At 47.2% G+C, this 27,509-nt stretch overlaps 1 protein-coding gene across 3 annotated transcripts in view; it reads left to right on the top strand.

Annotated features, from left to right (window-relative positions):
- The window catches only part of DAAM2 (dishevelled associated activator of morphogenesis 2), a 211,451-nt gene that overhangs the window by 12,310 nt on the left and 171,632 nt on the right, over nucleotides 1–27,509 (top strand). The window contains exon 1 of one of the 3 annotated variants that reach the window (XM_066595318.1): nucleotides 9,395–9,493. The exons of the other annotated variants lie outside the window; for them this stretch is intronic. The gene's annotated coding sequence lies outside the window, so the exon portion shown is untranslated. Of the gene's footprint in view, nucleotides 1–9,394; nucleotides 9,494–27,509 lie in introns of those variants that run through there. 3 annotated transcript variants of the gene reach the window in all.

Below are 27,509 nucleotides of genomic sequence, written 5' to 3' on the forward strand. Positions count from 1 at the left end.
TTGTTTTTTTTTTATCTCTCATGTTTCCCTATGGGGCCTCTTTTTTAGCGTTTTGACTTTCACGCTAAAAAAATCACAGTAAAATCTGGTGATAAAACCGTGCAAAAAAATCACGAGCAGCAGCGATGTTTTAGCGAGGAAAAGCAGCGCTGAGGGTGGACACCCACGTGCGTTAGCGAGTTGCATTTTTTTAGCGCTGCAATAGAGCGCTGAAACGTTGTAGTTTGAAACGAGTTGTTATGTGGCTTTGCGCATTTGCGTTTTTTTCTCGCGGCGTGATTGCGGTTTTTTTATTGCTTTTTTTTTTTTTTTTTTTTTCGCATGTAAAAACAGGACATTCAGCATTTTTTTCAGTTTGGGCAGATAGAAATTAATATGTTCGTAAGACGTGCGAATACCGTCCATTTCGCAATCGGATGGAATTGACGCAGGAAAATCGCTCGTGGGAATGCACCCTTAGGCCGGTTTCTCGGCCCGATATCGCATGCTCCCGTGCGCAGGAAGCTGAGGCTGTATTCACACGGCTCATATTCTCGGAGGAGTTTTGTGCTTTGTGAGATGCAGCCCATAATGTGCAATGTGAGTATTTAAATCAGCGATTTTCTCTAACAATGGCGCGCAAGATAGGAATATCGCAGCGTGCGCTACTTTCTGCAATTCCGTAGACAGCTCACCCATTATTTGCAATGGGCGAGTTAAAAATCGCATCCAACTTGTGAGCTTCGTGCGAGTGCTGCGCGATTTTTACATTTTCCTATTGAACAACATGCGATATTGACGTGAGTTGAACTTGTATGTTCAGCGATGCATTTCCTCGTAAATCACATCACACTCGCAATGAAAATTGCATTTTTCCACTTTCAGTATCGGTCCGAGTTTCCATGTAAATACGGCCTTAAATAGGTAGCAGAGGAGAGAGGGAATGTGACAATGCAGATTTACCGTATGCGCCATTTATATGCCATCCACCAGCGTCTTCACATAATGGAATGATGATACAATATGCTATACATATTCATCTACTCTACGGTTTACCTAGGAGGATATGGCTGATACCAGGGAGCAATAGTTTATTTTGCACAGAGATGAGACAATCAGCAGTTTTACTGTCTCTTTAAATCCTTGAACCACGAAGCTCTGGGTAATGGTGATTGCTGCTGGAACCTCACGAGGTGGCGGTAATTTCAGGGTGTTTTTCACTGGTTTTGGGACAGTCTTCTGGGTTTCGTCACACCCTTAGATGCCATCCTTCTGTAGAACTGGATACCCAGTAATTACTGAAGATGGCATCATCCTTGTCTAGACGGTGGGTGGAATCCAAGGTGCCTGTGAGGGGCCATTGTATATGCTGCGGTGACACCAGAGGCGTGACGTTACGCTGGGTCCTGGCCGCTCCGCTCCTATGTGAATGGAGCTTCATCGGTGTATAATGGAAAGTTCTGCAGCTTTCTAATAGACTTCGGGGCATATTTATGTTTGATGCGCCAATCTAAGTAAAGCCTGCACCCATCTAGCAGCGGCACATGAATTAAGAGGCGCAGGGGACCCAATAAAGGGGTTTACTAGAATTGACTTTTATTGGCTATCCTTAGTATTGGTAATGAAAGTCTGATCAGTGGAGGGGTGGGGGTCTTACTATTAAAATCCTCATGATTCCTAGAACGGGGGTCATTTCAGGCTTGCTGCACCCCATACAGTGAGGAGGGGTTTGAATGGAGCAGTGGTCGCAGATGGGTGCTTGTGCTCAGCTGTAGTCGCCAGCCCCAATGAAATGAATGGAGTGTCACTGAGCTCCAATCAATCTCCATGTATCTGCGGGTGAATGATGCAAGCTCTCAATGATGAAAAGAGGGGATCATGGGACCCCTTCATTATCAGGATAGTTGGAGTCTCAGCAGTGAAATCTCCACTATTGAGACTTTTATCACTTATCCCACTGATAGCTGATAAGTGTAAGAGGGGTTTTCTGTGTAAATATTACCGTATTAAAGGGGTCTTCCAGGCAGTGCCCATGGTCAGAGTGGAAGCCACAGCTCTGACCTGTGCAGTGGCTGGCGCCTATAATTGCAGATTGGAGCTCATTGAATTCAGTGGGAGCTGCGCCTGCAGTTACGAGCGCCGTCCACTACACAGGGGTCGGAGCAGCAGCTTTCACTACAATCCCAGTGTATCCCAGCACTGAAAGTGGGTGCTGCATGGAAAACCCCCTTTAATGACCTATCCTCAGGATAGGTCATAAAGCATCCGCCACTTCCGACTCCAGACGATCAGCTGATTGGGCGCCCACCATCAGTGCTAAAACACATGGAACAGAAGCTGTTAACACCATCTCCTAGTGGTTCTTGATGGTAATTGCAGGGGCAGCACTTGAGCGGCATCCGGGGCATATTTACATCTTCATCAGCACTTCGCCCCTATTCAGCAATCAGGTTGCTGGAATTGTGAATCAGAACCAATCTGTGGACCCCAGCCGATCGACTATTGATGACCTATCCAGAGTCTTGTTATCAACAATATTTGCCCGGAAAACCCCCTTAATTGTAGTACAGCCCCTTTAATACATTAGTTTAATCTTATGGCACCTCCACGAGCCAGATGAAAAACCTAATCCAGCTAAGTCATATTAAAAGAGAAAAGGCACCGATGGCCACGCCCCCTAAAGTCAGGATCCGCCCACTTTTTGGCAAGTGCGCCAAAACTGTCACATTTGATTGCTAGAATTCTGGTGTCCAGGGGTTCTTAAATAGGCCCTTCTGTGTTTGAATTCCATTTCAATATCTCTTCTTGTTGTCATTGAATGTGAATAGAGATGAGCGAGCACCAAAATGCTCGGGTCCTCGCTTTTCGTAAAAGTGGAGAGCTCTATTTGAGTAACGAACTCCATTGACTTCAATGGGAGACTCAAGCATTTTTGTATGGGACCCGTCGGTTGCCGAGCCCTGTTACCAGTTTTTCATTGGGGCCCATTAGCCCTGACTCTTTCCAGTACATTGCATCATCATTCTCTCCCATGTCGAACATTTCTGTCCCAGTTCGGGACCCGATAGTGAACTCAATCAGAGCAGAAAGGGAACCCTGTCCTGATTTGTCACTTTGTCCCCTCGGTTTTCACCCCTCAAGGCCCTCAAATATCCAATCTAAATATTAAGATGTAGCAAAGCATCACTGGCAACAATGTAACAAACAGTATTTATAAACACTCCCTGCAATGGTAACCCTGTGCTCGGGTAATGCCAATACTGGATTGACAAGCGCCAACAACTCCTGCCCCCATGGTCTCCCTGCCACTGGGACCATTACAGATGGCCGACATTCCCAGCCCACCTGTTCCGCATTATATGTGGATAGCAGCATCGGCAGTAAATTCTCTTCCCTGTAGTGACCTGACAAGCAGACAGGACCATGTTCTGCACTGGACATGGGGGGTTGATTTATGCAATGCTGCATATGTGATGCAGGACAGACATATGGACAGCAGGGATTTCTCCTCCATCATGACAGACGGCTACCAGAAAATTGTATTTCAGGCCAAATACAGCAGCTGGAAGCTTCAGGTTTCCCTTCATATAAAACACTGAGTAATGCATTAGTGATTTACACTTTTATTATGCATTGTACTCCAATCACCTCCAGAGCTGCATTTACATTATGCTGGTTTTGCTGATTAGGCTCTATTCACATCTTGTTTTTGGCTACATTGGAGGTATTGTTGGGAGTGTCCAGATGTGAACAGATCCTCTACATCATCTATGCTGTGCTGATGGACCCACCACTGACCGCTTAAAGGGGTATTCCCTTCTCTGCAAGTTATCCCCTATCCGGGAGTATCACTCCTGGCACATCCTGAATATTGACAGCGGTGGTCACGTACGCCATTCGCTTCAATGAGACCACTGCAGACAGTCAAGCACTTGAACTAGGCTATCTCTGATGGTTCCATTGAAGTGAATGGTGGTGAGCATGCATGACCACTACTGTCAGAATTTTGAGACGTGCAGGGGGGCGATTTCTCTCTATCATTGGGGTCCCTGCTGTCAGATTCCCACCAATCAGCAGGTTATCCCTATCCTGTGGGGTGGGGATTTCTTACAGAGGTGGGTATACCCCTTTAACTGACGTCCTAGTATAATGTACTATACACTCTGCTGCATTGTATTGTGGGAGAAAAAACGTATTCACATCAGGCTGATAAATTAATATCTGTGACAACACTAGGGGGCATATTGGTTCTCATTGAGAAGATCCAGCTGGTTTAGGCAGATTTACAGGCAATGCTCTATGGGAAAACAAGTATGCAAATTAGCTCTACTCCAGAAATAAGAAAACTGTCTCGCTAGCGCCACCTATAGGTGCTACACTGTAAGTTAATGTGTGACCCACTAACATTGCACTTCCCATACTGAACCACAAAAGGATATACAGACACTGACCCAGCAGGAGAGGATGTGAGATCAGCCAGCAGAACTGTGGATGCAGCTGTGGATGTAACTGCAGCTCAAGACTGGATGTGACTTAGGGCTTAAATGGAATTGCGGGCGATAAACACGCCCGTGAGAATGAATTCATTGAAATCAATGGCTTTGCTTTGGCGCGTTTTGCTCCGCACCATCGCTAGTCGCACTTTAGCTCTAGTGAAAGGACTGACAGATTGGAGGATCCTGATCAGATAGACGAGCGGCTGCTTCCCCCTATGGCTGCATCAGGTTCATCTGGCGCTGCTTTAACATGTGCAACAAAATCGTGCGATTTTGCCACGATGCGATGGCGCGAGAAAACACAAGTATGTGAAGCCCATGCTTATTAATGGATTCCTTCACATTAGTGATGTTTTCTTGCGAGGAAAAAAAATGTCGCCATGCTCAATATTGCCGCGATTTGCAATGTTTTGTAGCCCATGTTTCCCTATGGAGCCTTCCTTTTTGTTGCATCGCATCACACGAAATCGCACTTTTTGTGCAATGCGACTTTAACATTAAAAAGTCCTATTGTCTTTCTCGCGAAAACATTGGAGCAAAATTGCGCTAGAAGGTCGCATGAGAAAATCACAAGCGGCCGCGATGTTTTCATGAGCAAACACAGCGTTATCGCCCGAAAATCGTGGGAACACAGGTGCGATATCACCGCGAGAAAATCACACTGTCGCCCACGTGAAAGAGGCCTGAGGCTACGCAACCAGATATCGGCGAGGTTATCAGCGCTGAGACTTTCCAGGATGTGACTCTGGGCTGGAGATCCGATCACAATATGTTATGTATTCCAGATCAGTGGAATTTCTGGTTCTGAACTATTGACATGTATTTGTGTGTATGGTTGTCCCATTAAAGACATTTATCCCCCCTGTCCACAGGAGAGGGTGGAGATGTCTGATCATTGGAGGTCTGACTGCAGAGACCCCCAGCCATTCCAAGACCGGCGCACCAGAATGACCCATGTGAGCGGAGCAGCGGTGCGCATGTGTGACCACCACTCTATTCAATGCGCAGAGAAGGGGACCCATCTCAATGAGTTTCTTAACATCTGTGTATTTCCTGCACATTTTGGCCGACGCCAATGGGGATGCGTATATGTGCGCAAATATGCTAGGAAATGCAAGAAATTCTGTGTAATTGAGCAGGAAAAAGAATAGTAATAATTTTTATATAGCGCCAACATATTCTGCAGCGCTTACAAGACAGCAGGAACAGAAACTAAACCCCGGTTACATGTAGTAATCAGTTAATGGAAACAGTAGGGGTGAGGGTCCTGCTCCAACGAGCTTACATACTCCAAGTAATGGGGTGATACAGAAGGTAAAGGGCTGGAGATGTGCACAGTATGGGAGGTGGAGATTGAGGGATGTGTTATACGCACAGACAATGGTCAGGCCGTGTGGTGGCTGCATTGGGATGACTGCAGGGGGCGGTTGATTACGGCTAGCAGAGATTGAAGTTATCCGATGGAGTACAGAGAGGTTTGGTTTAGGAGATATGGTATGCCCCCCTGAAGAGGTGCATTTTTAGAGAACGCCTGAAGTGTGAATCAGGGATTCCCTGGATAGTTTTGGGGTAGTGCGTTCCAGAGGACTGGTGCTGCTCTGGAGAAGTCTTTGAGGCGGGAATGAGAGGTTCAAATTAAAGGGGCACTTAATCTGATTTCGTTAGCAGAGCACTCGGGCTGGGTGATGGATTGAGATGAGGGAGGCGATATAGGGGGGCGCGGTGCTGTGGAGAGCTTTATGAATGAGGGTTGTGAGTTTGAATTGAATTCTGTATTTAACGGGCAGCCAGTGCAGTGACTGGCACAGGGCAGAGGCGTCCGAGTAGCGTCTGGACAGGAAGATGAGCCTGGCTGCCGCATTCAGGATGGATTGGAGAGGGGTGAGTCTGGTGCAGGGGAGGCCGATCAGCAGCGAGTTACAATAATCGAGTCGAGAGTGGATGAGGGCGACAATAAGCGTTTCTAGCGCATCCCGAACACCTCTGGAACTCATTAGACTAATTAGCCATTTTAATCGGTATATATTTTTTTGCCGCACGCTAATGCACATGCCCTTCAGTGGAAAACCGTGCAGTAATATACATCGATTTGCATGCAATTGTTTATTCTGCTAATATGCTGCGCTCATGTGATGCCGTCCTGATGGTCTGAGTAAAAAACTCGCAGCATATCCTGTTTTTGGCCAATTTCCAGATGAGACTAGCATAATGTGCGGCATTCAGCACATTGGACAGCACATGAAAGGGATGTCCGAGTGCGATGAAATGCGAGTTTTTCGGGGAACAACTTTTAAATCGCCCGTACGTGTGCCCTTAGATTGTATTCACACGGGCAATTGTGTTCTAAAAAAACAGTCCAATTTTTTGCATGATTTTCATGTTTTTTTCGCGATTTTTCATACACCTCTTCAACGTTTTTTCATGATCACAAAACCTCTCACAAAATCGTAAGTAAGCAAGTAAATGACGCCCGGGTGAACATCCCCATTCAAATCAGTGAGTTCTATTTTCATGCAATTTCGTTCTGATTTTTTTAGGCCTCTTTCCCACGAGCGTATATTGGTCGCCGTTTTCACGTCCGGCCGATATACGCTGTGATCTGATGCATTGGATTCCAATGCATCAGATCACATGGCCGTATTCCTGTGACATAAAAGCGCCCGGCCGGCCCCCTCCCATTACAAAGCGAGCTGGGAGAAGAGCAGAGGTGAGCCTGTGAGGGGGAAGGGAGGGAAAAGGGGCGATGGCATGGTAGCTTCGGCGTATATGCACCGGGACCCATGCTGTCTGAACAGGCGCACAAACGTTTGATTTGTGCGCCCGTTCACCAGTTTTATCTCTCCCATTGTAGCGTATATCGGCCAGCTGTGAAAACGGCGGCTAATATACACTCATGGGAATAAAGCCTGAGCCTGAAAATCGCGCAGAAAAATTGCCCAAGTGAACACAGTCTTAGGGCTTATTTACACGAGCGTATATAGGCCGGTGTTTTCACGGCCGGCTGATATACGCTTTCATCTAAGCAGTTCCTCCCTTCCCTCCCGCTCACCAAATCTCTGCCTCTCTCCTCCCCTCCGCTTTTACACACGGACTGAAAAGGTAGGTCTTGCCCTATCTATTGGCTGCGATCAGCCAGCAGCTCCCAAATAAACCTATGGGAGCTGCTGGCAAGGGGAGGGAGTTTAGTATGACTAGCGCTCCCTCCCCCTTCCTTTGTCAGCAACTCCCATTGGCTTCTATGGGAGCTTCCATTGCCGCGATCAGCCGGCAAAGGGAGGGGGAGCGATGCTAAACTCTCTTCCCGTGTCTGATGGAATTCTGGGCTGCAGCATATATATGCCGCACCCGGCCGTGTGAATGGGTGAGAAAACGCGAGATTTAGCCGCGACTTGGTCGCGGCTTTCTTCATGTCCTGCGATGGACATAAAGCCTTATGAGGGATTCTTCTTAGGGGGTGGAATGATTTTCAAACTGAAGTAGTCGGTAAAAGTGGTGCTCAGTGGTGAGTTTGGAGAAACCACCTGTTATATTAGTTGTGCTGAACTAGTTACATTGTTCTTGTTTGTTTGTTTTTTTACAAATAGTTGAAAGTTTGTCAATTTGGGAAATAACCTGATTTGTAAGGGGGGGGGGGGGGGTGATTTTCATTGCAACTGTATATTGTAACAAACTAGCAGAGATTTGTACAGCTGCTACTGATGTGTTGAGCTCACAGAGCATTGTCTAGACTGGACTGATGCACTTCCATCCACTTCTGAGTTGAAGCCATGTGCATGTTTATTGCCTCTTGGGCCTCTCTCACATGCGGAGTTAGGCGATCAAAAATCACACGCTTACAAAACACGCGGCTATTAGAACCAATGGTTTCCTATGGGAATGTTCAGATTCCTTCGGCTGACCGCTCCCATAGGAAATTTTGGTTCTAATAGCCGCATGTTTTTTAAGCGCAGGATTTTTTTCACGCCTAACTCCGCATGTGAGAGAGCCCTCAACAAGTGTTCTTATTCACTGACTGCAAGCAGATACCTTGAAAATGGTGACAAATTGTAAAAGCAGGGAATTCATGTATTTCTGTTAACATTTGCACTCATGCCTCTTAATAAATTTGGCACATCTGACCACGCTGTTCGCCAGAATGGGAGATCCATGCCGATTAAGAGCCCGTGTGCGTTTGAAGCTCTCTTATAAGTCCTTGAGACGTCTTCTGAATATTCTATTCATTGAGTTCTTGGAAAGCTATGGGACAACCACTATGGCTGCTGTAACTACTACAACTAATACAACTCCCACAGCTCTTCCTACAGTCATGAGCATTCTTCTTATCTTCTGTTCAGGATCCTGGGACAGCAGGGTGACATCCCCATTGTACTGTCCAGCCTCTTGGTGATGGTGCCCAAGAGTTGCTTCTCCTTTCAAGCTGTCCCTTGTATCTGTTTCTGGGAAAGCTGGGTGATCTGACCTCTGATGTCACATTAAGCCCCAAGCCTCTATTTATCCTGTCTGTTTCTGGAGTGCCAAGCAGCTCCACCCAACTTTTCTTGACTCCTGAATGACAAATCTTATACGTTATTCCAGCTCCCATTATTGTGATGTCTGAGTCTAGAGAGCCGGATGCCAGCAGCACATGAGAGATGGCATGGAAGCCATGGTGATGGTTTGACTCTGGTTTCTGCAGCCCATTGCAGTGACAGGGTGACAGCGCACACATGTGCCAGGGTGTAATAATAGCAGCCAGCCTGTATGGGGGATACAATAAGCTGGGAATGTGGCAGATAATGAGGTCCCCTCTGATCTATATCCAGTGTGGGGGGCGAAGGGTATGTGGCCTGAGGAATGCTCAGCATGCTGGGGCTGTGCGAACAGCAGGGAGGGGATGGTGTCACAGGCTCCGCTCTCAGCCCCTCTCTGTCCCACTGACACAGGCTGGGGAGCGAGCACTGCAGAAAGTCATGGGGGTGTACAGTGCTGGGAGCCCCCAAACTGGGATATACTGGGAGCTGTGAGAGGACTGCTGCAAGGTAATGACTGAGACCCCCTATCTATCTGTCTGTCTGTCTATCCGTCTTTCGTGTTACATAGGACTGCAGGTCACATCTACTGCATTATCTGTTGTCGGAGAGTTATCACTGTTATCTGTGGTGTGACATAGGACTGCAGGTAGCAGCTACTAAATTAGCTGTACTCAGACAGTTATCACAGTGTGATCCGTGATGTTACATAGGACTGCAGGTCACATCTGCTACATTATCTGTATTTAGAGAGTCATCACTGTGTTATCTGTGGTGTTACATGGGACTGCGGGTCACATCTACTACATTATCTGTACTCAGACAGTTATCACTGTGTTATCTGTGGCATTGCATAGGACTGCAGGGAGCATCTACTATACTGACAGTTAAATGACAAATCCAGCTCTGCTACATCCATAGCCTTCCATTCTTAATACATCCTGTAAGATGCCAGTACCATGATACATCATGCATTATATTCCATTGCCTCGCACACATTCATAGGAGCACCTTAAAGGGATTGGCTCCTTGGTAGACCGTGGCTAGAGGTGAGCGTCAGTAATGAGATGGCTGCACACGCGACGCAGCTGTGTCCCTGAGAGGGATAGCGGTGTCGGTCTTGTCGTGGTTGTGCATCCCTACTACCGTGCACTCATGGCCAGCCCTGACTACATGGGATTCGTGTAGTTGCAGAAGGCGCTGATCACCAGCTTGTAGGGCAGGCTCCAGGTGGATGGAGGCTGGGGTGAATGCCACTTTAAGTCGGGCTGGCCAGATGATCCTCCTCTGTGCAGCAGAATCTTGTGGAGCTACATCAGTCAATGTCCTGACTCTGTCTCCTTCCCTCTGTTGTTCCCTCTGTTGTCAGCCAGTTGGCACCCCTGCAATACAATCGCTTAATTCAACCGTGGCATTTATGTTGTGAGATTGAATTCTGGTATTTTATTTATGCGCTGAGCTTGGCCCCATTGCTGTATCTATTCTATGAGTTCGGTTCTGGTGCTGTATTTGTTCTACGAGTTTGGCGCTAGGCATATATTAATCTTATGAGCTTGGTTTCGGTGCTGTATTTATGCTACAAGTTTGGCTCTGGGGGCTGTATTTATGCTATGATTTGATTCTACTGCTGTATTTATGTTATGAGCTTGGTTGTGGTATTATATTTATGTACTGACCTTTGAGCTTGGTTCATGCTGTATATATGCACTGAGCTTGGTTCTGGTTTTGTATTTATGTTATGAGCTTGGTTCTAGTGCTGTGTGTATTCACTCAGCTTTCTCGTGTGGGTATGCTGCTATTTTGCTGCTTTCTGCACAAGCAGGAAATAGGCAAACTGCCAATATATATATATATATACATTTTTTTGTTATGATGGGGGGGAAGGACAAAACAAATTTCCGCACGGGGTGCCATATAACTTACGGCTGGCATTGCATGCATTAACCCTTCGTCTGTGACATCATGAAGGTCGACAGCCCCATGATTATTCCAGTGCGACCGGTTTGTGTATTGCTGTTCTCTTCTGTACAGGCTGTACATTGTAACCCTTCTGCCTCTGTGTGCGCCATTTTCCCCCTTTGTGGCTCTCCATCGAGATCCTGGCTGCGGTTGTGTAACAGACTTGGTTATCGTAAACTGACTTATTGAAGTAACAATGACATAGAAAAATGAGCGCTGCAATCCGATTGGTTAATCTGCGCAGTCTTGACGTCTGTACTCAGAGGTGGAGGAGGATTAACTCCACCATCAAACAAGGAGAATCATTGCAACAGACAGTAATCCATTCTACTGGCCCCGCATCAGACTCTGGGCCCCTCAGTGCTCAGCTTCTCTTATAGCTCCTGATTAGCCGGCCCCTGCTTATACTGGTGACATCACTGAGACACGAGGCACAGGGAACCTCGGCCACAACCGATTTGCCCCCTTTGGTAGTGACTGCTATATCAGACAGATGGACTGACTTGTGGCTAGCTCTGGGAACAATAGTGAAGAGTATGTGGGCCGCAGTGCTGGATCTGCCTACACAGCAGCAGTAATCCGGGGCAGCAACTATGTGCTGCCACTGCAGAAAGTGACCGGGGGGGCTGCACTGATGATGGGGGGTACAACGAGGGAGATACAGGGGAGAGAAAGAGAGCTAGGGAACAAGAGAGGGGGAGAGAGAGGGGAGGGAAAGAGAGCTAGGGAACAAGAGAGGGGGAGAGAGAGGGGAGGGAAAGAGAGCTAGGGAACAAGAGAGGGGGTAGAGAGAGAAGAAAAGGTAGGAAGTACGAAAGACAAAGAGAGAGGGGGGGGGAAGAGAAAGAGGGCAGGGGAGCAGGAGAGACAAAGAGACAGAGTGAGGGAGAGAGGGAGTAAGAGAGACAAAGAGGGGGAGAAGGGGAGCGAGAGAGGGGAGGAAGAGAGACAGAAAGAGAGAGACAAAGCTGGGGAGAGAGAGAAGAGAGAAGTGGGGTGGGGGATAGAGAGCGGCAAAGGAAAAGAGTGATGGAGGAGATAAAGAGAGGGAGATAGCGACAGGGAGATAAAGAGAGAAGAGAGGGGGAGCTAGATGGAGAGGTAAAGAGAGCGGGAGACAGAGAAAAGAAGAGAGAAACAGAAAAGAGAGCAAGACAGGGAAGAGAGAGAGGTATATGTATATACTGTAGCGTTGTACATAGATTGTATGGGAGGAAACCAATGCAAACAGAGGGAGAATATACAATCTTCATAGTTAGATTTGTGCTTCAAAGCAACAGTACTGATCGCTGACCCATCTTTCTCCATATATAGACTTGTACGGATGTAGAAGAGCTGAATCTGTTTTCTGTAATTGCTAGGACGTTGGGTACCTTCTCTGGACACATTTCAGCATTGAACCAGGGACCTCCTGTGCTCTAGTCAGTAGCTCTGTCTACTGAGCTATCCAGCTGGTGGACAGTTCCCTTGTATGACTCTCAGCTGTGTTTCCTGATCCTCATTCCTACCTCTGTCTTGATTGCACTTCTTGTAAAAGCCTGGCCCTGCCACTCCCTCAGCACGTGATTATTCGTCTCAACAGCACCATTTGATTAAGCGCCACTTGCCTGTTCCTCTGCCGTTATTTGCAACACCTCCTGTTACTGACTTCTGGCTTCCCTTTCGACTACGTTGCCCACCTCATCCATCTGTTCTGCATACTGATACCTCCTGTTGCTGACTCTTGGCTCTTCCCTGACTACTCTCCAGACCTGTGGCTGCTACACCTGAGGCTCCACCCTAGTGCCTGAAATCACAACACTCCCCTTCTATATATCGCCTGCTTTAATATTGTCCGTCCTCTAGCAACCTGATAATATACAGGCTTAGTTTATGGGGTTCAACTGCTAAGGCTACGCTTACCACTGCTAGTGCCATCATGCCAACTATACAAACATGAAGCGAGTGAATTGTATGTGTGATGGCACAGTGGTGACAGATGAAGCCTTCTTATATGTGGCGCTTCCTGCGCCTTCCAACTCCTTCTCTTCCCTGGCCGTGACACTAGTTGGTGAAGGAGCCCTTCCACAGTTTCCCCACAGTGCTTTTCCTGGCTCTCCCAAGTACCTGTCACCTCTTCCCAGCCCTGCCGGGTCCCAGGCAAGAATGAGGCTAACCACGTGGCTCTTGGGCCACATGTCAGAGCGGCTGTAGGCCGATTCTCTGCAGAGAGGAGAGCGGAGCATTGCTCCCCCTCTACACGCACTTGATACATTGTTGCATATCTAGAATTTGCGCCATCGCTGCAGCTGTCGCAGCTGCCTGAAGAAGTGCTAGTCACAATGTAGCTGCCCCTCTGGACTGCAAGACACACTTGCTGTTTCCTCAGTCTCGCTCCCTGCACCTTTAAGTATCTCTTTCATATAACGAGCAGCTTCTTTGATGAGTGCCAGTCTTTTTCCAGCGAGTGGCCGGGGCCATTGTTGACATAAGCGGGTAGAGTTGCACAGCCTGTCTTTCATAATGAAGAGCTGGCACTGAGCTGCCCCGGCCGCTGGGCCAAGTTTCTGTGGAGATCTTCTGCAGTACACAAACCTCTCGCATGTTTCAGAATCTCCAGTCAGGAAATCATTTGCGTTCTTCAATGAGGAATTGTTGCCAATAATAAAGTCTCCCACTTCTCCGGGGACCAGGGCTCTGGCTTAACATAGACCCGGCATCTGGGCCGTCCTCGCCTGTAGGATTTCCCACATCACGCTCAGATTCCATTCAACATTCTCATGGATTTCAGGAATATCCAGCGCTTATCCCATCTGTAGGGGGCTTGCTCTGGATATAAGGCCATGGCTCTGTACCCAGTGTATTCACTGCTGCTGATAGAAGAGGTAAGAGACCTGCGTATCACTGGTGTAGAAGAAATGTATCTCTAGTGTCGAGGAAGAGCATCACTACTGTAGTGGAAGTGCATGACAAGTGTAAAGAAGGGTACCACCAGTGTAGAGGAAACGTGTCGCTACTGTAGAGGATGTGTGAGGAGGTGTGCACCAGTGAAAGGCGATGTACAATTAGTGTAGAAGTGTATCACTAGTGTAGAGGAAACGTGTCGCTACTGTAGAGGATGTGTGAGGGGGTGTGCACCAGTGAAAAGTGGTGTACAAGTAGTGTAGAAGTGTATCACTAGTGTAGAGGAAATGTTTCACTAGTATATAGGGGGAGAATCACTAGTATAGAAGATGTGTTTCACTAGTGTAGAGGAAATGTGTCATTGTTTAAGAGAAAGCATATTACTAGTGTAGAAATAAAGTGTCACTAGTGTAGAGAAAGTGTATTACTACCCTGTTTCTCTGAAAATAAGACATACCCTGAAAATAAGACATATCATGATTTTCCAGAATTTTTGAGGATGCAAAATGATTTTTCAGGCTTTTTGAGGATGCTTGAAATATAAGCCCTACTCCAAAATTAAGCCCTGCTAACAGTTCATTTAAAAAGTCAATTTAAATCGTGTCCAGACAGCTATACATGTAAAAAAGTTAACCCTTTTTGAACAAAAATTAATATTAGACGCTGTCTTATTTTCGGGGAAACACGGTAGTGGAAAGGAAATGTGCCTCTATCACTGGTGTAACAGAAGTGTGTCACTTCGGGCTCTTGCACACTTGCATTTCTCTTGCGCGTTTTTGTCACGCGATATCACTGCGCTTTTTTCTCGTGAATGTCAATGGGACTTTCTAGTGTTAAAAATTCATCGCAAGTTTTTGTCTGATGCGTTTTTAACATTAGGAAGTCCCATTGACGTTCGCGTGAAAAAAAAACGCAGTGAAATCACGTGAAAAAAACATGCAAGAAAAACGCAAGTGTGTAAGAACCTTAATGTAGAGGATGTGCATGGCCAGTATAGAGAAAATGTGCCCAGTATAGAGGGGCAGCATCACTACTGAACTAGAAGTGTATGATTAGTGTAGCAGATATGTACCATAAGTGGAAAGGAAATGTGTCACTGGTGTAGAGGAAGTGCATCACTATTATAGAAGAAATGTGTCACTAGATGGGAGAACCTGTATTACTTGTGTAGAGGAAGTGTACTGGAAGTACTAATGTATTGGAAATATGTAATTACTGTAGAGGAAGTGTATCACTAATGTATTGGAAATATGTAATTACTGTAGCGGAAGTGTATCACTAATGTAGGGGGAAATGTATCACTAGTATAGAAGAAATGCATCTCTAGTGTCGAGGAAGAGCATCACTACTGTAGTGGAAGTGCATGACAAGTGTGAAGAAGGGTACCACTAGTGTAGAGGAAACGTGTCGCTACTGTAGAAAATGTGGTTTACTAGAGTAGAGGAAGTGCCTTTTTAGTGTTAGGAAGTGTAACGGAAGTGTGTAGAAGAAGTGTTTCACTAGTATATAGGGGGAGCATCACTAGTATAGAAGATGTGTTTCACTAGTGTAGAGGGAATCTGCACCAGTGTAGAGGAAGTGTATCACTAGTGTAGAGGAATTGTGTCATTGCTGAAGAGGAAGTATATTACTAGTGTAGAAAACTATGTCACTAGTGTAGAGAAAGTGTATTACTAGTGTAAAGGAAATGTGCTTCTACTGTACAGGAAATGTGTCACCAGTGTAGAGGAAGTGCATCACTACTGTACTAGAAGTGTATGATTAGTGCAGAAGATGCATACCATTAGTGTAATGTATAACTAGTATAGAAGAAGTGTATCAATAATGTAGTGGAAATATGAAATTACTGTAGAGGAAGTGTATCACTATTTTAGGGGAAATGAATCACTAGTATAGAGGAAATGTATCAGTAATGTTGAGACAATGTATTACCAGTGTAGAAGAAGTGTATTACTAGGATAAAGAAGATGTCATTACTGTAGAGGATGTGTAATACTAATGTATAAGGAACGTGCATCAGTGTAGTGGAAGTGTATTACTAGGGGAGAGGAAGTTTATCACTGGTACAGTAAAATGGCATGTAAGCAGGAAAGGGGATAACTTTATTATTGTTGGGGGGTCTCACTGCTGAGAAAGGGGTTCCCGTGTCCCCTCTGCTCATCAGTGTGGGGTTGCTTTTCCCACCTGCAGGGATCTCTGACTAAATGGAGCTAGTGATGGCTGCACAAGCGTGGCTGACGCTCTACTCCTTTAACTGGGGCTGACATAAATTGCCGAGTGCTTGTACTCAACTACCTCAGGCAATCCCATTGAAAGTGAATGGAGCTGCACCGCACATGCACGACTGCAACTGCATTCAATCTCTTCCTCAAGGTGGAGGAGGGGGGTGTTGTGCACTGAGGAGGAGGAGGAACATAGGAAGCCCATTCTCTGGATTGGTGGGGCTCTCAGCAGTGAGACCCCAACCCATCATAAAGTATTTCCCTATCCTGTGGATAGGAGAGAACCTTAGATTTTGGGATAACCCCTTTAAATGATGACTCCACTCACTCTTATAAAGTGAACTGTTAGGCTCCCTGTCCACGGGCAAGGCGGAGAATCGCTGTTATTCTCCGCTCGTGGACAGGAGGCTGCGCTTTCGATAGCAATGCTATGGAAAGCGTGCATTGAGTTACCCGCAGCCAACGCAATGCACAATCGCCCGTGGAGAGGAGGCCTTAGATGCTACATTATAATAAGCTGCTCTGTTATAAACTGCCTCTTATTATAAACTGCACAGCTTAGAGCTTAGAATGCAGTTTATAGCAGTACAGTTTATAATAATGCAGCTTGTCTGCTAAGAGCTGCACTGTGGGGATGTTTGACCAGGTGGATATAATGCCAGCCAGCGCTGGTTAGTCGGTGACTAGTTGCAGTGGGTATATAGCAACCCATCACTATAGCTGGGGATCGCGGTTTATGTGGGAGATGTTGGATTCGTTTCTGAGCAGAGAAGGCAGCAATGAATTCTCCTTTGTGCTGCGGCTGTGGGTGACTGGTGCGGAGCAATGATTCATGAGCAAAAATTATAATTGGTCCATTTATGTCACTAATGTGTGTGTGTGGCAGGGGGCGGAGGGGGAGAATGGTGAAAATATTATAATTCACAGCTGTACTGGTATAATGAACCTTCTGGGTCCCAGTCATGATAACATACACTGACACTTGGGGGACAGGATAATGACACGCTGACCCTTGGGGGACAGGATAATGTAATGCTGACACTTGGGGTACAGGATAATGACACACTGACACTTGGGGGACAGGATAATGACACGCTGATACTTGGGGGACAGGATAATGACACACTGACACTTGGGGGACAGGATAATGCCACGCTGCTACTTGGGGGACGGGATAATGACACGATGACACTTGGGGGACGGGATAATGTAATGCTGACACTCGGGGGACAGGATAATGACACACTGACACTTGGGGGACAGGATAATGACACGCTGACACTTGGGGGACAGGATAATGACACGCTGACACTTGGGGGACGGGATAATGACACGCTGACACTTGGGGGACGGGATAATGACGCGCTGACACTTGGGGGACGGGATAATGACGCGCTGACACTTGGGGGGCGGGATAATGACGCGCTGACACTTGGGGGGCGGGATAATGACGCGCTGACACTTGGGGGGCGGGATAATGACACGCTGACACTTGGGGGGCAGGATAATGACACGCTGACACTTGTGGGACAGGATAATGACACTCCGACACTTGGGGGACAGGATAATGACACGCTGACACTTGGGGGACAGGATAATGACACGCTGACACTTGGGGTACAGGATAATGACACGCTGATACTTGGGGTACAGGATAATGACTGGCTGACACTTGGGGGACAGGATAATGACACGCTGACACTTGTGGGACAGGATAATGACACATTGACTCCCAGTTATCACTGTGAATTGTTTTGGCTGTATCGGTAATTTCTCATTGGTGGTGCCATCATTACCGGTAAATGGCAAGGCTCTTCTAGAATTTATCTTCGCTTTTTTATATGTAAATTTGATGTCCCCCTGAAGAATGAGCTCCCTTGTAAGACTCAAAGGAGGGATTCGCCATCGCCAGACGATTATCACTATGAGACCCTCAAACAATTTGGCTCTCCGATGTCTCTGGGCGCCTCTCATTGTGCGGCTGGACATGGTGGGGGGACACAGAATGTAAATCTTGTCTCTCTGCCTTTATGTGAGTTCTGTGAACTGGCCATCATTCAGATGAGATAAAAGTGTCAGATTTCTGGGGGGGTTTGCAGTGATTCTTGCCCCATCCAGTGTTCTCAGGCTGCCCCAGCAATGCCCCTCATATCACTGCCGGCTCGGGGCTCATTACTCAGTGGGCACCGCAGGCTTTGTGTGAATGAGATGGTCCTCATGTATCAATCTGTGACAAAAAAAACTGGCAGAAAGTTTCTTGTTCACCCAGAGAAGGGGGCGTGGCCAAGTTGTTACAATGTTGCAACAAGAATGTATCAATTTGTATCCCTTTTCCTGGACCAGATATGTGTAGAAACAGAAGACTGAGGATTTATTTAGGCTGCTTTCACATCTGTATCCGGTTCAGTTTTCCTGCTCCATTTGGGAAGCAGGAAAGGAGAATCTCCTCGCCAAATGGATACGTCTTATGACAGAACCGAACAGCGCCGAATGGACCCAGTTGGCTATAATGCGGTCCATTCAGCTACCCGGAGTTTCAGCATTTTATTGGAAGAAAAAGTTCGGCTTCACAGGTCCCATGAGTTTTGCGCAGGTTCTTCCACGCACCCTGTTCACTATAATCGGGTCCTTCGGTTTTCCTCCAGCATTTTACAGGATGCAGCCATAACTCATCTTGTATCATAACATGTGATGTGAACAGACCTTTACCTCCTAAATATCTGGATTTTTAAAGGACTGCCCCTTAAAGAGGGGTTTGTGGCAGTAGACCCCACAGTGGGCATTCCTGGGAGCTTTTGTGGGCATTTTTCGGTAGTTCGGAGGTGAAGTTACGAAATGTTCCCCATCTAGACATTCAAATACTGGGAGTAGAAAGAAGCGAACTTTTCAAAAGTTTGGGGGCTTTTTTGGTCCACAAGTCCAAGAATGGATGTGGTGACTGGGCGGCAATGGAAGTGTGATAATGTTGTGGGGGCTCCTGGGACCCCCTTGTGTGTGCAGCCGGGCATTATCCTGCTGGAAGCCGCCATGAGAGGAACACATGTGGCTGCAGGATGTCCTGAACATATCACTGAGCTGTCATTGTCCCCCGTACCACTACTAGGGGGGACCGACTGTCGTATGTGATGACCCCCCAGACCATCACACCAGCAGGGGGCAGTGTGCCGCTCTACAGCAAAGGCAGGATTGGATTGAGGCGCTCACCCCGAGGTCTCCAGACATTAACACGGCCGGCGTCAGTGCCCAAACTAAACCTGGAATTATCACTGAAGACAACCCGCTTCCCCTCCGCAGCGTCTAGTTTCATTGTTCACGACACCAATGCAAACGGAGGTGACGGCCGTATGTGTAATGGGGGCCATGAGTCCTAATGTCTTTCAGCCAAGTGCCTGGAAATGGTTCCGAGAAACACAGGGGTGTAACGATGGCGCCCCCTGTCTCTGGATGGCAGACAATTATCGCTTCTGCACACTTGCGTTTTCTTGCACATTTTTTTAACGCGATTGTCACAAAACGCATCGCACAAAAATTGCAAAGCACCAAATTGCGATGTGTTTTTAACATTAGAAAGTCCCATTGACAATTGCGTGAAAAAAATGCGCAAAAAAAATGCAAGTGTGCAGGAGCCCTTAAACAGAGCTGCTGGTACTTGTCAGATGATTAAACGCTCCTCTCTACTGGTGGTCTGTAGGGGGCATCCTGAACCCGGTCACCTTGTGTGCCCTCACACATCCACTGGTCCCAACACCTCCTAACAGTCTGGTCAGACGCTCCTCTCTACTGGTGGTCTGTAGGGGGCGTCCTGAACCCGGTCACCTTGTGTGCCCTCACACATCCACTGGTCCCAACACCCCCTAACAGTCTGGTCAGACGCTCCTCTCTACTGGTGGTCTGTAGGGGGCATCCTGAGCCCGGTCACCTTGTGAGCCCCCATCCACTGGTCCCAACACCTCCTAACAGTCTGGTCAGACGCTCCTCTCTACTGGTGGTCTGTAGGGGGCATCCTGAGCCCGGTCACCTTGTGTGCCCTCACACATCCACTGGTCCCAACACCCCCTAACAGTCTGGTCAGACGCTCCTCTCTACTGGTGGTCTGTAGGGGGCATCCTGAGCCCGGTCACCTTGTGAGCCCCCATCCACTGGTCCCAACACCCCCTAACAGTCTGGTCAAACGCTCCTCTCTACTGGTGGTCTGTAGTGGGCGTCCTGAGCCCGGTCACCTTGTGTGCCCTCACACATCCACTGGTCCCAACACCTCCTAACAGTCTGGTCAGACGCTCCTCTCTACTGGTGGTCTGTAGGGGGCATCCTGATCTCGGTCACCTTGTGTGCCCTCACACAACCACTGGCCCCAACACCTCCTAACAGTCTAGTCAGACGCTGCTCTCCACTGGTGGTCTGTCGGGGGTCCTGAGCACGGTCACCTTGTGTGCCCTCACACATCCACTGGTCCCAATACCTCCTAACAGTCTGGTCAGATGCTCCTCTTTACTGGTGGTCTGTAGGGGGCATCCTGAGCCCGGTCACCTTGTGTGCCCCTATTCACTGGTGTCAACACCTCCTAACAGTCTGGTCAGACGCTCCTCTCTACTGGTGGTCTGTCGGGGGCATCCTGGGCCCGGTCACCTTGTGTGTCCTCACACATCCACTGGTCCCAACACCTAACAGTCTGGTCAGAACGGCCTGTTGAGGGACAATTCATGGATACGACCATCCAGCTTCTCACACCCCAATAATGCGGCCCTCTCAGACTCTGGTACCGGGGTGAAATCTCTTCTCTGCATCGTAGAGGCGTCTAGTGGCCAACAAGCTTCACACAAGCGGAAGAAGAGGTCACTACACACAAGGAGCCTCCGAGAGCCTCTTATAGTCCAAGGGGGGAACCACTTCTGGGGCCTCAGGGGACAAGACCGTCCATCTAATCACCACAACTCTCATCATTTACAGATCTGCCTGAGATGGAACCGCAGGACGGGTTTTGTAGCAAAACGCCAACTTCTTCTGGCGTTCGGAGTGTTTTTGACAAGGCGTGTTCTACGACGTCGTTTACTCCCAACGGTGGTAAATTTAGTGCAGGAAGAAATTCCTTGTCTTCAAGGGTTAAACTATGCAAGGATTAAGGAGAAATAAACGGGGATTAATTGGTATCAGACAAGACGAGTGCGGGGTAAAAATACAAAACGTGGCGACTCCGGGTAACAACTGGTGACGGATATGAGGCTATTTATAACACCGTCCCCGAGTCAGCAGATATCTAAGCGGCAGATAGACATCTCCGGAATCCGGCCCAGGACACCCATGTCATATGTAGTATATACGGTATATGCGGATGGAACCGGACAACTGTTAGATTGTCAAATATTCTGGACTATCAGACATTCGTAGAAAAGTATTGAGATCGAAGGGCAGAGAACTTCAGGAGGAAAACCCGACTAACGTGACCTGCTGCGGGACGGCTGATTCAGACCTGCAGATTTTGGAGCGAAACCCAAAGCGAGTTCAAAAAGGTAAAAAAAAAATTACCGCACACGATTTTCACAAAATCGCAACAATACGACTGCAATGTGTGAATGCAGCATTGGATTATCAGACTCTCTGGATTATCAGATTTGCTGGATTTTTTACATTGATGTCAATGGAGGATGGACCAGACGTGATTAATAACATGAGGACCGGTGCGGCCGCTGACGTCTCCCCCTGTGCAGGGGTCGCAGCTGCTGGTGCAACAAGAGGTGGCGCAGCAGACAGAGGACAGAAATTTTTTGCAAAAATAATCTTTATTGAACCATAATACTTTCCGATGACATCACGTCTCGGCCCCTCAAGGTCCTTCCATCTCTCATTTAACCATCCGTTTGTATACTTTATTTGCGGAGGTTCCCGGCACACGCCAGTATCACGACCTCAATACACCGTAGGTGCGAACAATACAGCCGGTACATCACAGAACTTCTCTATGCGCATAGCGCCCCTGTGGAGTGCCCTGCCATCCTGGTACATGGCCATCATTAACCCCCGCATAACCACTACCCATCTTTAATATTACATATCAACCCATAACAGCTAGTCAAGTCTGTCTATCATGGTCCATAAAGTCTGTCGAATGTCCCTAGTGTGCGCACACTGTCATTTTGGGACCGGTCTCACGTGTCTGACAGCTTTTCCTTTATTTTGTCTTGGATCTCGGTCCCTCGCGGTAAGAGATGTGCAATTTGCATCAGATTTACGGTGTTTTTCACACACATGCCTGTGGTTCCAATCGGAGGTGCAGCTAAAAGCTCGTGGGCCAGGATGCAAAAGTTCAGCATGGGGGGCTTCCACAACTTCTCTCTGCATCGTTGGGTCTTTCAACACTAGCAGGACGGGGGCATTGCTATAATCTTAAAAGATTAGGCAGAGGCTAAATGTAGGGGGTCCCAAAAAAATCTGTAACACGCCCCCCCCCCCGACCATCTGCGGAAAAATCGTCCATCTGAATACACCAATCCGTAGAAAAAATGGAATGACTATGGACAGAAGATACCCAAGTGTGAATGGGCCCTCCATCACCACCAACCTCGCGCCACCAGCAGCCAGGGTATTGTACGGTGATTTGTCCGGGACCGTGAGTTCATGTCGTGATGCGGCGCCGCCTGCAGTGACCCCGGATCTCGCCTTCGTTCTTTCCTTCGTCCCATTGTAGCCTTTGGTTCTGGTCTCTTGGCAACAAATGGTTTCCCGCTGTTCGAATATTTGGAAACCTGATGGAGTCAATGGTCTCCGACACTTGCTTCATGTCTTAAGATGCAGATATCAAGGGTGACTGCAAAACACACAGCGGCGTGACAAGGACATGAGTGGCGGCCGCCGACTGACTGCAACACTTGTGTCCTGGCTGTGAAGCGTGAAGATACGTTAAACCTGTGCGAACACTTCATCCGCGGCCCAGATTACTGTCTATGGGGGGAATGAATTTATCAAGAACGTGCGAAATGGAGCCATTGCTCCTCCCACCCTGAAAAATTAATTATGTATATCGCCTTCTTTTTGGCTTTAAATGGCTGATAATAGGGAACAACAGCCTGTTTAACTTGCTGGACAAATCGGGTTTTATGCAGCTGGAGAGCCACAGGAGGGGCTGCGGAGTGCGCCGGCGCAGCAGCACGCAGCGTGTCTCACCCCGGGAGCGGGAGAGAGGAGTCTGGCTAATACTTTATTACGTCACAAAGTACTAAAGGGTCCCAGAGATGGGCGGGGCTACAGTGCTTGGATCTGGCCATGCCTGGTACATGATATAGGGGCCCCTGGGATATAGGGCCATCAGATAGGTGTTCTATACCCTTGCAGGTTGTGCAGGTTTTCAGCAGACATGGAGACCACTCCTGACGGTGGCTGTAGAGGTAAATGTAGAATCCGATTTATTGGTGGTCCGAACCCCCTTGAGACGACCACTGAGGGGCTCCCATTAGGGCTCCCTAAAATAAAGAGCCAATCTGAAAAGAAAGATCCAAAATCTGCAGAAATATTGCATATTCTGTTGCTGAGATGTGTATCTAAGACTGTCATGTGTTATTCAGTCTGCTGTATCTAATCCTTTCATGTGTGATACACCCTTCTGAGACACAGTATCTAATCTTGCCTAACACTATCTACTGAAACATTGTATCTAATCCTATCATTAGGGATTACAGTACTGCCCCTTGAGTCATTGTAACTAAGCCTATCATGTGTGATACTGTCTCCTAAGCAACTGTACCTAAGCCTATCATGTATGATACTGTCTCCTAAGCTACTGTATCTAAGCCTATAATGTGTGATACTGTGTCCTGATTTGTCGTATCTAATCCTAATGTGTGGTACTGCTGCTGAGCTGTAACTAAACCTCCCATAAGCAATATAATTTGCTGAGCTACTGTATTTAAGCTGCTATCTGAGCTGTATCTAAGCCTTTCATGTGTGATACTCTTTGCTGAGCTGTATCTAAGCCTTTCATTTGTGATACTCTCAGCTGAGCTGTATCTAATCCTTTCCTGTATCATACTCTCTGCTGAGCTGTATCTAAGCCTTTCATATGTGATACTCTCTGCTGAGTTGTATCTAAGCCTTTCATGTTTGATACTCTTTGTTGAGCTGTATCTAAGCCTTTCATGCACATTACTGCAATAGTGTCTGTTGAACTGTATCCAAGCCTGTCCTATATGTGCAATACTGTCAGCTCAGCTGTATCTAAACTTGTCACAGCTGATGCTGTCTGCTCAGCTGTATCCAAGCCTTTCATGTGTGATACGCTCTGCTAAGCTGTATCTAAGCCTCTCATACTGTCTGCACCGCACACTGCAGATTTCCTCCTGGAATCGCGGACAGTTATTCATTTTTGTGCCTGATGTTCAAGCTAAGGCGATAAATCCCAACTCTCAGGCCAGATATAAACATTATATATGGCTTGGATACGGTGTATCCGATGGCTGAGACCCAGATGGGCAATCACTGAGAAGGTGATAAAATGGGACATTTATTCCTGTGTAACAGACTCCCACGAGTGCGATAAACCGCGTTCCCCCTGCATATGGCGCTCAACCGCCGACATAGAACAACCTTATACGCAGATTAAGGGGTCTCGCACATAAAGGGGCGTTCACTCTGAATATGGCGCTCAGCCGCCGACATAGAACATTATACGCAGATTAAGGGGTCTCGCACATAAAGGGGCGTTCACTCTGAATATGGCGCTCAGCCGCCGACATAGAACAACACTGTACGCAGATTAAGGGGTCTCGCACATAAAGGGGTGTTCACTCTGAATATGGCGCTCAGCCGCCGACATAGAACAGCATTATACGCAGATTAAGGGGTCTCGCACATAAAGGGGCGTTCACTCTGAATATGGCGCTCAGCCGCCGACATAGAACATTATACGCAGATTAAGGGGTCTCGCAGATAAAGGGGCGTTCACTCTGAATATGGCGCTCGGCCGCTGACACAGAACAACATTATACGCAGATTAAGGGGTCTCGCAGATAAAGGGGCGTTCACTCTGAATATGGCGCTCAGCCGCCGACATAGAACAACACTGTACGCAGATTAAGGGGTCTCGCAGATAAAGGGGCGTTCACTCTGAATATGGCGCTCAGCCGCCGACATAGAACAGCATTATACGCAGATTAAGGGGTCTCACACATAAAGGGGCGTTCATTCGCCACTGAGACTCTCTCCGAATGGAGCTTTTCATGGACAAATCCCAGCGCCGGACCACCCAGGAATCCAATAACCCCGAGCGGCTGCGGGTAAAGCCTCCATATACACGGGGATGCCGCTAAGATTACATTCACCCCGAGTCTTCGCAGAACAATTTCCTTCTCCTTGTCCCTGAAAGCGGCGAATCTGACGCCAAAATAAACGTTATCTCCCTGCAAAAGAATCGGAGGAGAGAAAAATGTCGCGTTCCTCGCCTCCCAAATATGAAGTCTGGAGCCGGAGTCGGAGATCTGCTTCCCCTCACACTTGGGGCTTATTCACACCGGACCGTAGAAATCCGTCTGATTGTGCACTATTGTCATGTGAACCTGCTATTTTTGGCGCAGTTGTCTTCTTAGTTGCGTTCGATTCTAACGTACGTCTAAAAAAATCACATCTTGGTTCTCTTTTTTTGTAATTTACCGTTTCCATGCTTTTTTTGGTCCGTAAATCCGTTGGTTCCTGTGAATTTACCCCGATGGTTTATTTGTTTTGTGTCTGGAATACGGATCGCAAGAAAATTGTGTTTAATCGCATGAATGTTCAGAGAGAAAAATAAAATGGCTGCCTGCGCTAATTTGGTGGATTTTTGGGTGAAAGTCTATGGCTGGGATTAAAAAATCTGATTGCATGATGTGAGTGTAATCTGATTTTAATGCAGGTAACCATGGAAACTATAAATAAAAAAAAAAGGTCTGTCCAGCGAGATCATCTTCCGCGGTGCAGCAGCGTTTTGTAGAACTACATGAGTCATTGTCCTCCTCCTGGCTCGGTCTGCTCCCCTCTACTGTCAGCCCATCGGCACCCAAAAACACAATCACTTAGTTCTGCTACTGTAAATATGGTATGAGCTTGGTTCTGGTGCTGTATTTATATACTTAGCTTGGTTCTGGTGCTGTACCTATTTATTTAACTTGGTTTTGGTACTGTATTTATGTACTGAGCTTGGTTCTGGTGCTGTATTTATGGGACAAGCTTAGATTTGGTGCTGCATTTATATGCTTATCTTGGTTCTGGTGCTGTATCGATGTATTTAACTTGATTTTTGGTGCTGTATTTATGTACTAAGCTTGGTTCTGGTGCTGTATTTTTTTACTGAGCTTGGTTCTGCTGCTGTATTTTTTACTGAACTTGGTTCTGCTGCTGTATTTATTTACTTAGCTTGGCTCTGGTGCTGTATCTATGTATTTAACTTGATTTTTGTGCTGTATTTATGTGACAAGCTTGGATTTGGTGCTGTATATTCATGCTTAGCTTGGTTATGGTGCTGTATCGATGTATTTAACTTTGTTCTGGTACTGTATTTATGGGGCATTCAGGTGGACTGGTCTGAGGTTTGTTGGGGATCCCAGCGGTCAGACCCCAGTGATGAAACACTTATCCCTTCTCCTGTGGATGGGGAATAAATATGTTCAGTGGGATAACCCATTGTTGTTTCATCTCGGGGAACCCTGCAGTATTCTTGATTGAAGCTGCAGCTAAAAAATGTAACATTACATGGTTCTAGGAGGACGGTCCTGAGCGCCGATCTCACCTGTTTGTTGTTCGTAGCGATAAGCTAAGGGATATTGTGATGAGAAAACACTTCAAAAAATGGCGGTCATCCAGACAAGAAGCAGAGCGGTCACTTCCCAAAGGCAGTAAAGTTTTAACTTTTAGACCTCTTGGACCCGGCCTCAAAAAAAAACTCTTCAAGGCCCCAAATCAGAATATGTGCAGCCTGGAGATCTGTGCCAAAATAAATGGCCATTTTTGGAAGTCACCTTCTTTCAACCTTCTTTCACTTGCAGTACCGCCTTTCACCACCGCCACTAGTGGCCTATATTTCCTATTATGAAAACAAAGGTTTGGTACCATGTTAGCCAGGAGAGCAAAATGTGATTGTTCAACAGTTACATTATATTTCCTATTGACATCAATGCAACAGCGCCCCCCCCCCCCCCCCGTTCAATTCTAGCAACCTTCCGATTCTGTAAATTGGCAGCAATTAATAGGCTGTAACTTTGGAGTGGCACATCTTCCAGAAAAGGCAGACCTGTTGTGTTAATCAAAAAGAGGAGCTTTATAATGTGTCTTCGTTTGAAGGAGATTCGCTTCACCCCTTTAAATGCTCTTCCGTTGGTTATACAGTACACCTATTTAGGGGGGTGGTTTCAATGTTCTGGCTGATCAGTCTATGTGCTCCTGTGATGTTCTAATGCTCTTATGGATAAGATGTCCTGGAGTTACTTCATCGTGAACATCCCTGA

Source organism: Eleutherodactylus coqui, chromosome 3, assembly GCF_035609145.1.
Source record: "Eleutherodactylus coqui strain aEleCoq1 chromosome 3, aEleCoq1.hap1, whole genome shotgun sequence".
Lineage (NCBI taxonomy): Eukaryota > Metazoa > Chordata > Amphibia > Anura > Eleutherodactylidae > Eleutherodactylus > Eleutherodactylus coqui.